This window comes from Lathyrus oleraceus, chromosome 5, assembly GCF_024323335.1.
Source record: "Lathyrus oleraceus cultivar Zhongwan6 chromosome 5, CAAS_Psat_ZW6_1.0, whole genome shotgun sequence".
NCBI lineage: Eukaryota > Viridiplantae > Streptophyta > Magnoliopsida > Fabales > Fabaceae > Lathyrus > Lathyrus oleraceus.
In genome coordinates, this window is record NC_066583.1 from 449,262,765 (window position 1) to 449,277,473 (window position 14,709).

Genomic DNA, 14,709 nt, shown 5'->3' on the forward strand with positions numbered 1-14,709 from the left:
AACCTCATCAGCATAAGTCAGCTGTGTGATCAAGGGTTTCATGTTCAGTTTACTAAGGAGCAGTGCATTGTGACAAATGGTGACAATCAGGAAGTTATGAGAGGAACCAGGTCCAAAGATAACTGCTACCTTTGGGAACCTGAAGTCTCCAACTTTTCCTCAACATGCTCCTCAGCCAGGGAAGAACAGGAGGTGAAGCTGTGGCATAGACGTCTTGGACATCTCCACTTACGGGGAATGAAGAAAATTATATCCAAGGAAGCTGTCAGAGGAATTCCAAAGCTTCTGATAGATGAGGACAAGTCTATGGAGAATGCCAGGTGGGCAAGCAAACCAAGATGTCACATCCGAAGCTGGGACATCCCACAACCTCCAGAGTTCTGGAACTGTTGCACATGGACCTAATGGGACCTATGCAAGTTGAAAGTCTTGATGGGAAGAAATATGCATACGTGGTGGTTGATGACCATTCCAGGTACACGTGGATAAGCTTCATCAGAGAGAAGTCAGATACATTTGATGTCTTCAAAGACCTGTGCATAAGACTTCAAAGGGAAAAGGACAGTTGTGTAGTCCGGATTAGAAGTGATCATGGTACGGAGTTCAAGAATTCCAAGTTTGATGAGTTCTGCTCATCTGAAGGAATAAGTCATGAGTTCTCCTCCCCTATAACTCCCCAGCAGAATGGAATAGTTGAAAGAAAAAATAGAACTATTCAAGAATCTGCCAGAGCAATGATTCATGCAAAGAAGCTCCCCATGCACTTCTGGGCTGAAGCAATGAGTACCGCGTGCTATGTTCACAACAGAGTCACCTTGAGAAAAGGAACCTCCTCCACTCTGTATGAAATATGGAAAGGCAGAAAACCCACTGTGAAGTACTTTCATATCTTTGGGAGTAAATGCTACATTCTCACAGATCGTGAACAGAGAAGGAAGCTGGATCCCAAAAGTGATGAAGGCATATTTCTGGGATACTCCACTAACAGCAGAGCCTACAGAGTGTTCAACTACAGGACCAATGTCCTGATGGAATCCATAAATGTCATTATGGATGATAAAGAGGAAGGAGCCAATGTCATAGAGGATGTTGAAACATTCCTTGACAGTTCAACTGACATCTCAGTCAAGTCTGAAGAAGCACAGGAACCCCCTCCTGAATGTGAAGTAGATGCAACCACCAAAGTGCCATCTATCAGAATTCAGAAAGACCATCCTAAGGATCTCATCATAGGGGATCCCAACAGTGGTGTGACTACCAGGTCACGGGGAATAAGCTCAAATTCATGCTTTGTTTCCAAGGTTGAACCAAAGAATGTGAAAGAAGCTCTGACTGACGAATACTGGATCATTGCCATGCAAGAGGAACTTGAGCAGTTCAAAAGGAATAAAGTGTGGGAACTAGTTCCAAGACCTGAAGGGACCAACATCATTGGTACCAAATGGATCTACAAGAACAAATCTGATGAGAAGGGAGAAATTACTAGGAACAAAGCAAGACTAGTAGCTCAAGGATATACTCAAGTTGAAGGGGTAGATTTTGATGAAACATTTGCTCCTGTGGCTAGGCTTGAGTCCATCAGATTGCTGTTGGGGGTAGCATGCATCCTGAAGTTTAAGCTATTTCAAATGGATGTGAAGAGTGCATTCTTGAATGGCTACCTAAATGAAGAAGTCTATGTGGAACAACCTAAAGGGTTCTGTGATCCTAACCATCCTACTCATGTATACAAGCTGAGGAAAGCCTTGTATGGGTTGAAACAAGCACCTAGAGCATGGTATGAAAGGTTAACCGAATTTCTGACCTCAAATGGATACAGAAAAGGTGGAATAGATAAAACCTTGTTGGTGAAGGATGAAGAAGGCAAAATCATGATAGCTCAAATCTATGTGGATGATATAGTCTTTGGTGGAATGTCAGAACAAATGGTGAAAAAATTTGTTCATCAGATGCAGTCTGAGTTTGAAATGAGTCTAGTTGGAGAGCTGACCTATTTCCTTGGAATGCAAGTAAACCAAATGGAGGATTCTATGTTTCTCTCCCAAAGCAAGTATGCCAAGAACATAGTCAAGAAGTTTGGTATGGATAATGCCAGGCACAAGAGGACCCCTGCTCCTACTCATCTGAAGTTAACCAAAGATGATGGAGGGCCTGGTGTTGATCAATGCTTGTATAGAAACATGATAGGAAGCCTACTGTACCTAACTGCAAGTAGACCTGACATTTCTTATGCAGTTGGAGTTTGTGCTAGATACCAAGCAGAGCCTAAGGTGAGTCACTTGAATCAAGTCAAAAGGATTCTCAAGTACATCAATGGGACTTGTGACTATGGTATGCTGTACTCACATGGGTCTGAGCCTATCCTATCTGGGTACTGTGATGCTGATTGGGCTGGGAGTGCAGATGACAGAAAAAGCACATCAGGTGGATGCTTCTTCTTGGGAGACAATCTCATATCTTGGTTCAGCAAGAAGCAGAATTGTGTCTCTCTGTCCACTGCAGAGGCTGAATATATAGCCGCTGGAAGCAGTTGTTCCCAACTGGTGTGGATGAAACAGATGCTCACTGAGTACAATGTCACTCAAAATGTCATGACATTGTTCTGTGATAATCTCAGTGCCATCAATATCTCCAAGAATCCCATCCAACACAGCAGGACCAAACATATAGACATTAGGCACCACTTCATCAGAGATCTGGTGGAAGACAAAGTGATCACTTTGGAAGATGTAGCCACGGAGCTTCAACTGGCTGACATATTTACAAAGGCGTTGGATGCTACTCAGTTTGAAAATTTAAGGAGCAAACTGGGAATATGTCTCTCTGAGACCTTATAGCAACCACTGATGTTTGGAATAAATTGTTTAATATCTCTGCCTATTAAACAATTTGTACAAGGCTATGATTGGTCACCAGATCATAGCTATGCTACTTGCAACAAGGGTGGATACAAGAGGGTAAGGAGACACCCTACTGTGAGAAGGCCAATGTACCTACAGGAGTTCAAGGATGCTGTTCATGCAGGAGTGGTTCTGGATGTCAGAAACAAAATCATGGCATCCGATATAGTGGTACCTACTGTAAAGCAAAAGTGGGTGATTACTTGATCAAAGTTGTGGAGCAAGATCAAGTGGAAGGTAACTTGGTTGAAACTGTGAAGTAAAACCAAGTCTGTAACTCTGTCGTTATTCTCTGGCTATGTTGTTGGCTTTGGCAACATTTTTGACAAAAAGGGGGAGTAACCCCTAAACAACAAAAGAGTGGGTGTCTCTACAACAGACACTCATGGGTCTCTACAACAGACTCTCGAGACGACAGATTCCTCCCCCCTGCAGCTGATGTTGAAGTTTAGGTGTAACTTCTAATATGTGTGTGCTGCTATGTGAAGTTTTTATTTAACTTCCATGTGTGTGAGTGTGCTGCCACTCTAAGTGTACTAGCTAGTATTATTTCCTGCTAGGTGTGTGATTCCGCTGCTAAGAACTCTGTTATGGGGATCAAAGTGTTTTAGCCAAAAATTTGCCAAAGGGGGAGTTTGTAGGTGTTTAATTGGCTGCATTATATGGTAAAACACTAGATGGGTACTAATGTCTTGACTGATGTCATGACATGTATGTGTGACTACATTGTAGTTACTGCAGGACTAGCTAACACAGGATTTATTGAATGTCAAACTGGATGCAGTGACATTCATACCTGTCAACAGATACTAAGGAATAGAACAGCAGGAGTTCTGTTTGAACTTAGTATTCATTTGCAGTCTGGTTATCAAGGAAGAACCAGACCTGGCATAAGGCCTACTGACTGAATGTCAAACTGGATGTTATGACATTCATCATTGACAGCAGCTACTGAAGATTAGGCAGAGTGGTGTTCTGCTATACTTCAGCATGTAACTTAGTTTGTTCTTCAAAAGAATAATAGAACTAACTTAAGGCCAATTGTGTAAATGTTAAGTTGGACACTTTGACATTTATTAATGTATGTTGTTACTGTAGTATGGTCATTTTGATCATGTACAGGTCAACAAAATTGTACAGTCTGTTTTCTGGAAAAACAGACTCAGCATATGGACCTTGATGTCAAGCTGAATGTCGTGACATTCATTCCTGACAGCATATGCTATATTGTAGGTTGTTCAGTTTTCTGTTTCAGCTTTTTCTCAGGCTATTCTTCAGGGATTCAACAGCTGAGAGAAAATCCAGGAAATCAACAACCAAGCTACATTCAATGAACCTAACAAATAGCCTATTTGTTAGTAACCTAAATGTTGAATTTGAGGGAACTTGTGTGACCTAAAATTCAGGAGAATACAGGTGCAAAAGCCCAGGTGCTGCAATATAAAAAGGAAGGGGTTCCTTCATTCAGCTTCAGGGATTTTGAGGCGTGAAGATTTAGTGTGTCCATCATACTTCACTGCTGTATTTTGTGAGTCTAGTATTAGACGTATCTTGTAAGCCAAGCCATTATCAAGTGGATGATTGCTGTGGCATAGGGTGTTCATTGAGTTGTAAGTGTTGTGTCGCTCAAAGCTTTTAAGCGTGAGTGCTGTGTATCTTGATTTAAGCTGTGAAGCATAATCAAGAGTTGTCTTTGAAGTGTGACTTCAAAGTGTCTTTAATTTTGATTGAAGGTATTTATCACTGAGGTGATTGAGGGGGAGTGAGTAGGAACTCTGATCTTAGTGTAAGATTGAAATTGCATTGGGTAGTGATTAAGTGAGAAGTTGTAAACGGGTGAGTTTAGCTTTGAATTGATACTGCTAATAGTGGATTTCCTCCCTGGCTTGGTAGCCCCCAGATGTAGGTCATGTTGGACTGAACTGGGTGAACAATTACTTGTGTTATTTACTGCACTTACTTTTAAGTTCTGCATTATTCTTGTCTGTGCAGAATTGGATGTCATAACAACCTGTGTGACATCCAAAGTCTGATAACTAGAATTTCAAAAATACTTTTCAATTACACACTCTTGATTTTACTTCACAGTTTCAATCAAGAAGACACACTTTTGATCTTGCTTCACAGCTTTGATCAAGAAGACACGCTCTTGCTTAACAGCTTTAGAGTGACAAATTACAACCACAAATCAGTCCAATTCAATCATCAATGGATGACTTGAATGGCTTACAAGTCTCACAACTAAACAGACACAAACCCTAGCTCTCTCTCTATATTTTGCTCAGTATTGGTTGTGTGTACAAACAGGTTTTCTAAGTCCCTTTTTATAGAAGCATCCAGCTGGGCTTGGACATCTTGAAAACCCTAAATCTATTTTCCAATCAAATCTTTTTATAACAGCTGGTTAGATCTCCTTGGAAAATAAGTAAATCTGGTTGTAATCCATGATTGAATGCGTCAGCTAATCATATCTTCAATCATACAAAGATTGCCATTAATTGTGCAATCACAAAACACCAGACATTCATACTGAATGTTCTGTGTACAGGATGTCATGACATCGGGTCTGACATCCTGGAAAAATCCTGCATAATCCAATAATTCCTTTTATAACTTCCAGCAGGTACAGCCATATCAGATGCCATGACCTTGTGTATGTCATCTGAAACAATCCTGCACAAACATGTCTTTCATTTAAGCTTCAGCAGGTACAACCAATATCAGAAGCCATGGCATTGTATGTGGCATTCTGAAACAATCCTGCATGAACATGTTCTTGAACTCCAGCAAGTACATAGGATATCTCATGTTAAGACATCACACATAACATCTTGTGAACACTCTTTGTTTTACCAAAATTGCTGCCAACACTTAGAATCAACAAAAACATCAAAGAAATGGCCATGAGATTTATCATAGGTCAAACAAGGTCAAAGGACCTTGGAGAAAAAATTTCATAATTTTTGGACATATAAAAATATTTTTAAACAATTAAAAACAAATGCAAAATCAATTAATTCATGAAAAATATTAATAATGATCCAAAAAATAATTTAGTTCAGAATATGAAAGAGAAAAATATTTGAAAATTTTTGGTGAAAATCCCATATTTTTTGGATCAATATTGAACTTAATATGAATTATTGAAGAAAATGCAAATAAAATGAAAAATCAGAAATTCTAAATTACATGGACCATCAGATCTCCCTCATTAATTGAGGTGGCAGATCTGATGATCCAAATTGCGTGTTCCACATGTACCTTAGTCAACTGCATTGTACCAATCGTAATTAAAACAAACGCTCAGGAATAAAACGTGATACATGGATCCTATGGTTCGCAGCCTTGCCAAGTCACCGCCGGAGCCAGAGCTCTGGTCATCTTCTCCGGTGGACCTCACCGGACTGGTCAAGATGAACCATCACCAAAAAGAAAAACAAGGACATAATCTTGAAGAAAAATTGGCACTGAGCTCGAATCTGACCTCCATTCATTCCAATTCCAAATATATTGAGAGATATGTGGAATTGAAAATTGAGGTACATGAACTGAGTTGCTTCGATTTGGCCTCAAGGCAACTCAATCTTCTTGCCTACATTGGTAGGACTTCAGACAACCAAAGAATCAATGGAATTGAGCAATAATTTAAGAGAATCGAAGAGTTTAAAATTTCTGCAAATTAACTTCAATGGAGGTCTGAACTTTCTGGATCTTGATCTGGCTTGCGCTTGGACTCACTTTACTTGCTTGCAGGAAGAGAATGGAAAGGTTTAGAAGCAATGGATTCCTGGAGAATTGAATTCCAAAACAGTGGAGATTCAAGCTCAAATTCAAATGAATTTATCAGGTTTATCCTTTGAGAAGTGAGGGTTTTCAATGGGGAATCAAAGCTGGCGCAATGCTGTCTGAATTTCTGAGCAATTGAAGCTCTATTTATAGCTGAATCATGTGATATTTGCACACTCTCTTTCACTTTTCAAATTTGGCAAATATGATGTAATATTGCATGGGCGTGCATAGGCCCATTAAATGATGGCTTGAAGTCCATAATTGAAGATCAAATGTGTTGAAGTAGGCTTGGATTGCAAGGCACGTGTACATTGTTGCTTGAAGTTTGATCCATGCTAAATGATATCAGCCTGTTTAAGCCAGGCACATCCTATGCATTTCTCATTTAAAATGAATGAATATGAGCTCTTTGGAAAGGTGAGATCAAGAGGAACAACTTTTATGTTCAACACTTTTTCATTTGGAGCTTGGAACTTGGAGAAATTTGAGGTGGAAGTTTGGAAAAATTTGACATATCAAAACTTTTCTAAGTGTCAAGCCATATGTCTCAATATTCCACCTTGCTTAACTTTTTCTATGAGCTTTAAATGAGAAATGTGTCTTCATCAAAGTTGTATCTCTCTCAAAGACCTTCAAAATGGTCACAAATTTCATGTCATTTGGATTTAAAATAATAGGGTTATGCATTTTTTATGTTTGGAAAAATCACTTGATCAATGGTATAGGTCAAAAGTGACCTATAATGTAGCCTCATATCACATGCTCAAAAAAGTTGAATTAGCTCCAACTCCAAACATCAAAGTTTAATTAGACACATTGAATTTGATTTTGAAACTTGGAAATATTTCATATCATAAAAATTGAGCAAGTTATGGCCTTGGGAAGTTGACTTTCAAATTAGGGTTTAGACAAAATGACCTATAATGTTTCAACATAGAAAATGATTTTACAAGCAAAAATATCTCTAGGTCCCAACATGAAAGTTGTTTAGAATGTCATTTAGAGTAAGGTTTCTCTTGTAATCATTTCCATATGGTGAAAATTGTAGGAGATAGGGTCTAGGGAGACCTAGTTTTGATCAGATGAACTCATCTGGCCAACCACCATCAACCAACTTTCTAATTTCCAATTCTCTTGACTTTCTTGGCTCATGGTAGATCAAATATGCATAAGATGATGAATTTTAAAGTGTCCCTTGAGAAATTTGATCAATTGGTGAGATAGCTTGTTGGAGAAGTTACTCAAGATACCCAGTCAAACTAGGGTTTCCAAGGCAAATCACCCTCAACTCTTGAAGAAAACTTGATCAATATGACATGTAGAGAACATTGGGACTCATATATAATGTTCATAACCATTCTTGAATAAATTATTGGTTGTGATCTTTGTTCATGAGGGTCTCAAACCCTAGATGTGAACTTGATGAATCAATGGAGATCATGCCCTTCCTACAAAAGAGTTAGACAAATGCAAAGACATATCTTTGGTTTTTTGGTTAGTGAAATGATAAAATACAAGTATGATATAATCACAAAGTGCTTGGTGATCTCTCCCAAAACAAACCCAATGAAAGAGGGGTAAGGAGGATGCCAATATATGATCCCAATGCTTATGCTTATGCTTATGATGGAATTACATGAGGGATCTTAGGGTCAAAATTGGGGTCTTACACATACTTCTTTCCATTGACTGGCGTTGTCTTAACAGGCCCAAACAGGTCAATGTGAAGAAGTTCTAGAAGCTTAGAGGTGGAAACAATATTTTTCTTTTTAAAAGATGTTTTCAAAAAATTTACTTTCTGACATGCCTCACACAGAGCTTCTGAAGAATACTTCAGTTTAGGTAGACCTCTGACTAACTCAAGTTTATTTAGCTGAGAGAGTTTATTCATGCTAATGTGGCTCAAGCGTCTATGTCATACCCATTGCTCTTCATGAACAGACATCAGACATTTTACATTTTGATCTTTTAGATTTGAAAGATTTATTTTGTAAATATTGTTTTTCCTCTTGCCAGTGAATAGAACTGTTCCATTGTTCTGATTAATTTCTTTACATGTTTTTTGATTGAAGATTACATCATAACCGTTATCACTTAATTGAATGATTGATAACAGGTTATGCATTAACCCTTCTAGATATAGAACATCAGATATAGAGGGAAGAGTTCTATTACCAATAGTTCCGGAGCCTCTGATTCTTCCTTTCTGATTTCCTCTTAAACCTACGAAGCCGGCATCTTTAAGTTCCAGCTTTGGAACATATACTTTCTTCCCGTCATATGTCGTGAGCATCCAAAGTCCAAGTACCATGATTGGTGTCTTAACTCTGCTGCATAAGATATCTGCAACATAAACAATCTTATCCTTTGGTACCAGAATCTTTTGGGTCCTTTGTGATTAGTTTTCCCAGAGTTTCTTAGAGCTTTGAGTTTTCTAGCATTATCAAAACGTTGTGCTTGTGTATGTGTGTAGTGATAAGAAAAAGGAGATTTTGGTTTGTCATCTCTAGAAGATTTATCTTCATTAGGGACATACCCTATCCCTCTTTTATTATTCTGACTAACTCCATAAATCATGGATGCCATTCTACTTCTTTATATCCCATTTTTCAGAAACTTTTGAAAAGATTTTTCATATTCATATATTATTATGTTAGAAGTTTATGGGGCTTGAGATAACGCTTCTTCAAGTTTTAAACATTGTTTATTTGTGGAGTCTCTTTCTTTTGTCAGAGTTAGGTTTTCATCTTTCAGTGCTAAAACTGTTATCTCAAGCTTATCACATTCTTCGATGGTTCCTTCAAGAACCCTTTTTAGTGCTTTAAATTTTTGTTTAAGTTTCTGATATGAGTTCAAAGATTCAGAAAGGCATGATTCAAGGTCAGAGGGAGAAAGATCAGAAAATATCTCTTTAGGATCAGATTCTGCATCTGATGTGTTTCTAGAGGTGGTAGCCATGAATGCAACATTTGCCTGTTCTTCAGAGTCTGATCCAGATGAATCAGATCCACTGTTGTCCTAGGTGGCCATCAGTCCCTTCTTGTTCTTGAAGGAGTTTTTCTTGAAACTTTATCTTCTATAGATTTCCTTCTTCATCTTTGGACATTCGTTTCTGTAATGACCTATTTCCTTACATTCATAGCATGTTATTTCTTTGTTAGATTTACCTCTTGAAGTTGATTCTAAGCGATCTTCCTTGGGTCTTGGTCTTCTGAAATTGTTGTTCCTTTTTCTTCAGAGTTGTTTTACCCTTCTGGTCAAAAGGGATAGCTCTTCTTCATCGTCAGAGTCTTCCTGTTCAGAGTCATCATTTTCTTCCTCTTCAACTTGGAAGGCTTTGTTCCTTTCTGGTTTGTGTCTTTCAGATCTGGACTTCAGTGCTACATACTTGATCTTCTTTTGAGGTTCATCTTCCTCAAGTTCTATCTCATGACTTCTGAGTAAACTGATGAGTTCCTCAAGGATGATATTGTTCAGATCTTTTGATAACTTTAATGTTATGACCATTGGTCTCCACTTCTTTGGCAAGCTTCTGACTATCTTTTTGACATGATCTGCATTTGTGTAGCCCTAGTCCAGAACATTGAGTCCTGCAATTAAAGTTTGAAATCTAGAAAACATTACCTATATAACTTCATCGTCCTCCATCTTGAAGGCTTCCTACTCCTGAATTAGAGCCATAGCCTTTGTCTCTTTGACTTGAGAATTTCCTTCGTGAGTCATCCTCAGGGAGTCAAGTATTTCTTTAGATGTTTCCCTGTTGGTGATCTTTTCATATTCATTGTAGGAAATGGCATTTAGTAGTATCGTTCTGGATTTATGATGGTTTTTGAAGTCGCGCTTCTGATCATTTGTCATTTTGCTTCTGGAAATGGCAACGCTGGCGTCAGAAACAGGAGGTGTGTAGCCGATTGTGACTATGTCCCATAGATCAGCATCATAGCCTAGAAAGAAACTTTCAATTCTATCTTTCCAGTAATCAAATTTTTCTCCATCAAAGATTGGAGGTTTAGCATTGTAACTATCTCTTTCATTGGTGTTAGCCATAGGTTTTTTTCTCACGCTGGATCTCTCTACACTGTTAAGTGTTTGATTAGAAAATCAATAATAGAGTTGAAGCTTTGATACCAATTGAAGGTAGATAAAAACAAGAAAGGGGGGTTTGAATTGTTTTGGAAAATAAAAACTTTTTAAGAACTTAGACACACGCAGAAAAAAAAGGAATTCAACACAGAATTTTATACTGGTTCGCTTGAAATTCAAAGCTACTCCAGTCCACCCGGCCAGGGTGATTTCACCTTCAAAAAGGACTTAATCCACTAATCTTGAAAGATTACACAAACAACCGTCTAAGAGAAATAATCCCTTAACCCTCTCAAGTATTCAGACTTCACACAGTCACTTGAGGAAATATCTTATCAATGATATGATTAGTAATGAACAGTGCTTCTAACAATAAGCAAATATAACAAAATATAAGAGCAAGAAATGTTCTCACGTTAGAGCAGTAGCTCGTGAGAGAGTGAAAGAAAGTAATGGAAGAAATGTATTCTCGTGTATCTCCAGTGTCTTTCTTGTGAAGCGTTCCATCCTTTTTTATAGGAGAATGAGAGGACCGTTGGGTGATGTTAATGACAGAATCTTGGTCATTGAAGAATGATTAATGTCATTACTCTCATTGTTCTTTCCAAAGCAGTATGGAGCACAATGACTTATTTCTAAAAATAGTTTCTTTCCATAAGCAATTTTCTTCAACGTTAAGTTTTGCTTGAGTCAGCGAATCCTGTAGTCAGAGTCTTTATTTAGCAACGTTCGCCTTGTATTTGACTTTATCAAAGTTTCTCTTTATTTGACTTCTTCAGAGTGTGCATCTTCAGAGTCTGGATTCATTATATTCTATCAGAGTTTCTGACTTCTTTAGTTTTGCTAGCACTTGTGTTGGATCAGAGTCAGAGCCTTCTGGTTACGTAACTTCTGAGTAGTATCTTAGCGCTTGATTCTGTATCTAATAATTGTCTATCTGATTGTTTTGATCAGAGTCCTGCACACTTAGAAAAATTTCGTTAGGGTACCATTTTTGTTTCATCCTTTATTATCATCAAAATCTTAGAGATACATTGTAGAACTACGTTTGTTCTTACAGATGAACCTCAGAAGAAAAGAAAATCAGTGGCTCTGAAGTCTAGATCATAAAGAAGAAAGGTAGAAAGGAACAAAGTCTTTCAAGCTGAAGAAGAAGACGACGATGACTCTGAGAATGAAGATTCTGATGATGAAGATGAGGTATCTCTTCTATCCAGAAGAATCAAACAGCTCTGGAGAAAAAGAAATAAAAAGTTCAGAAGGCCCAGACAGAAGGGAGATCGTCCAGAGTCAACCTCTAGAGGCATACCCAACAAAAAAGTGACCTGCTACGAATGCAAAGAACTTGGACACTACAAAAATGAATGTCTAAAGCTCAAGAAAGACAGCTCTAGAAAGGAAGGTTTCAAGAAACACTCCATCAAAGCAAAGAAGAAGGGACTCATGGCAACACGGGACGACTCTGAATCTAAAGCTTCAGAATCTGATTCTGAAGAGGAGCAAGCAAACGTTGCATTCATGGCCACCATATTTGGAAGTTCATCTGAAAGAGAGTCTGACTCTGAAGAGGTATACTCTGACTTTTCTCATTCTAATCTGGAAGCATGTTTATCCGAATCTCTGAGCTTGTATCAGAAGCTTCGATAGAAATTCAAGAACCTGAAAAAGGTTCATGAAGAGACTGTTGAAGAGTGTGATAAGCTTGAGAAAGAAGTTTCTGAACTTAAAGAAAATAATTTTATCCTTGAAAAGGAAAATGAATTTTCAACCAAAAATGTTTGAAACTTGAAGAAACTCTTTCTAAAGCTCCACTTACCTATGACACCGTCATATACAAATATAAAAAGGCTTTTTGAAATTTCTGAACAACGGACTTGAAAGAAGAAAAATGGCTTTTATGATCTATGGTGTTAGTCATAATAAGAAAAGAGGAATTGGATATGACTATGATGAAGATGATCTAAAACCTTCTGCAGAAAACAAACTTAAATCTCTTTTTTCTTATCATTACACACATGCACAAACACAGAAATTTAATAATGCTAGAAAACCCAAAGTTTTCAGAAACTCTGGGAGAACTAATACTAAAGGACCCAAAAGATTCTAGGTACCAAAAGATAAAATAATATATGTTGTAGATATCTTGTGCAGCAGAGTTAAAACACCAATCATGGTACCTGGACTCTGGATGCTCATGACACATGACGGGAAGAAAGCATATATTCCAAAACCTGTAACTTAAAGATGTTGGCTTCGTGGGCTTTGGAGGAAATCATAAAGGAAGAATCATAGGATCTAGAACACTTGGTAATGGATCTCTTCCCTCTATTTCTGATGTCCTTTATCCAAAAACATGCAAAGCGGTTAATCAGAAAAATGGCACAGTCATCTTCACTAGAAAGAGGAAGAACAACGCTTACAAAATAAAGCTTTTAGATTTAAAAGATCAAAATGTAAAATGTTTAATGTTTGTAAATGAATAGCAACGGGTGTGGCATAGATGCTTGGATCACATTAGCTTGAGGAGGATTTCTCAAGTAAATAAACTTGAGTTAGTCAGAGGCCTACCTAAGCTGAAGTTTTCTTCAGATGCTCTTTGTGAAGCATGCAGAAAGGAAAATTTTCTAAATTAACCTTCAAAAACAAAAATGTTGTTTCTACCTCTAAGCCTCTGAAACTTTTACACATTGACCTGTTTGGACCTGTTAAAACAGCGTCACTCAATGGTAAGAAGTATGAACTTGTCATTGTTGATGATTATAGTCGTTGGACATGGGTAAAATTCTTAAGGCACAAGAATGAGTCATATTCTATGTTCACTAGCTTCTGCTCAAAAGTGAAAAATGAATTTGACTCTAAGATCATCAGAGTCAAAAGTGATCATGGCGACGAATTTGAAAACAAACTTTTTGAAGAACGTTTTGACTCTAATGGAATATCCCATGATTTCTCGTGTCCTAGAACTCAATAACAAAATGGATTTGTAGAAAGGAAGAATAAGAGTCTCCAAGAAATGGCCAAAACCACAATCGATAAAATAAATGTGGCTAACCACTTCTGGGCTGAAGCTGTGAATACAGCGTGTTACATTCAGAATAGAATCTCTATCAGACCTATTCTGGAGAAGACTTCTTATGAACTGTGCAAGGGAACAAAACCTAACATTTTATATTTTCATCTTTTTGGATATTCTTGTTTTATTCTGAATACTAAAGATAATTTGAACAAGTTTGACTCTAAGGCACAAAAGTGTATTATGTTGGGATACTCAGAACGTTCTAAAGGATATATAGCAAGAACTTCTGCTGGGGAGTTCTCTGAGAAGAATGGAGTAAAAAGGAGATTGAAAGGAACTCGATGTCTCTACTAAGGAAGACTAGTGTCATGTAAGATTATTGTCTTTTGGGAATTAGGCTTCCAGGAGAGGTTCCTTAAGGAGCACGAGTGCCGGGGAAAGTCTTGAGAAATCCCTGCAAGGATTTGGTAATTGTATATTGTTCGAGCATATTGGGGACAATGTTGCTAAGAATTTTCTGCTTCGGGGATGATTTCCAAAGATACTTGTTGGGGGATTATCCTTAAGACCGACTCACTAGGATGTATAATGAGAAAAGATTTGGGATAAGCTTGGTTGAAGATCTATTACCAACTGAGTTGGGGATTGATCCAGGCTCTCATGACGAGTCTTGAGTCTCAGCCTATGTTATGTATGCATGTTTAGAGTTTGTATGGGGTAATGTGCCACATTCATAGATATGTTATGCATTATATGATGCATGAATGTTATGTCGTGGATGACTTGTCCATGGATGATATATTCTTTCGAAGAATATTGCTTAGTTTATTTAAATGAAGAGTTACGTGGGACCTTCGAAAAGTGGCTTTTGAAGGTTGGGTTTTGGAATTGTTATTGAGCTCTTTGAAGGATAGGCTTTGG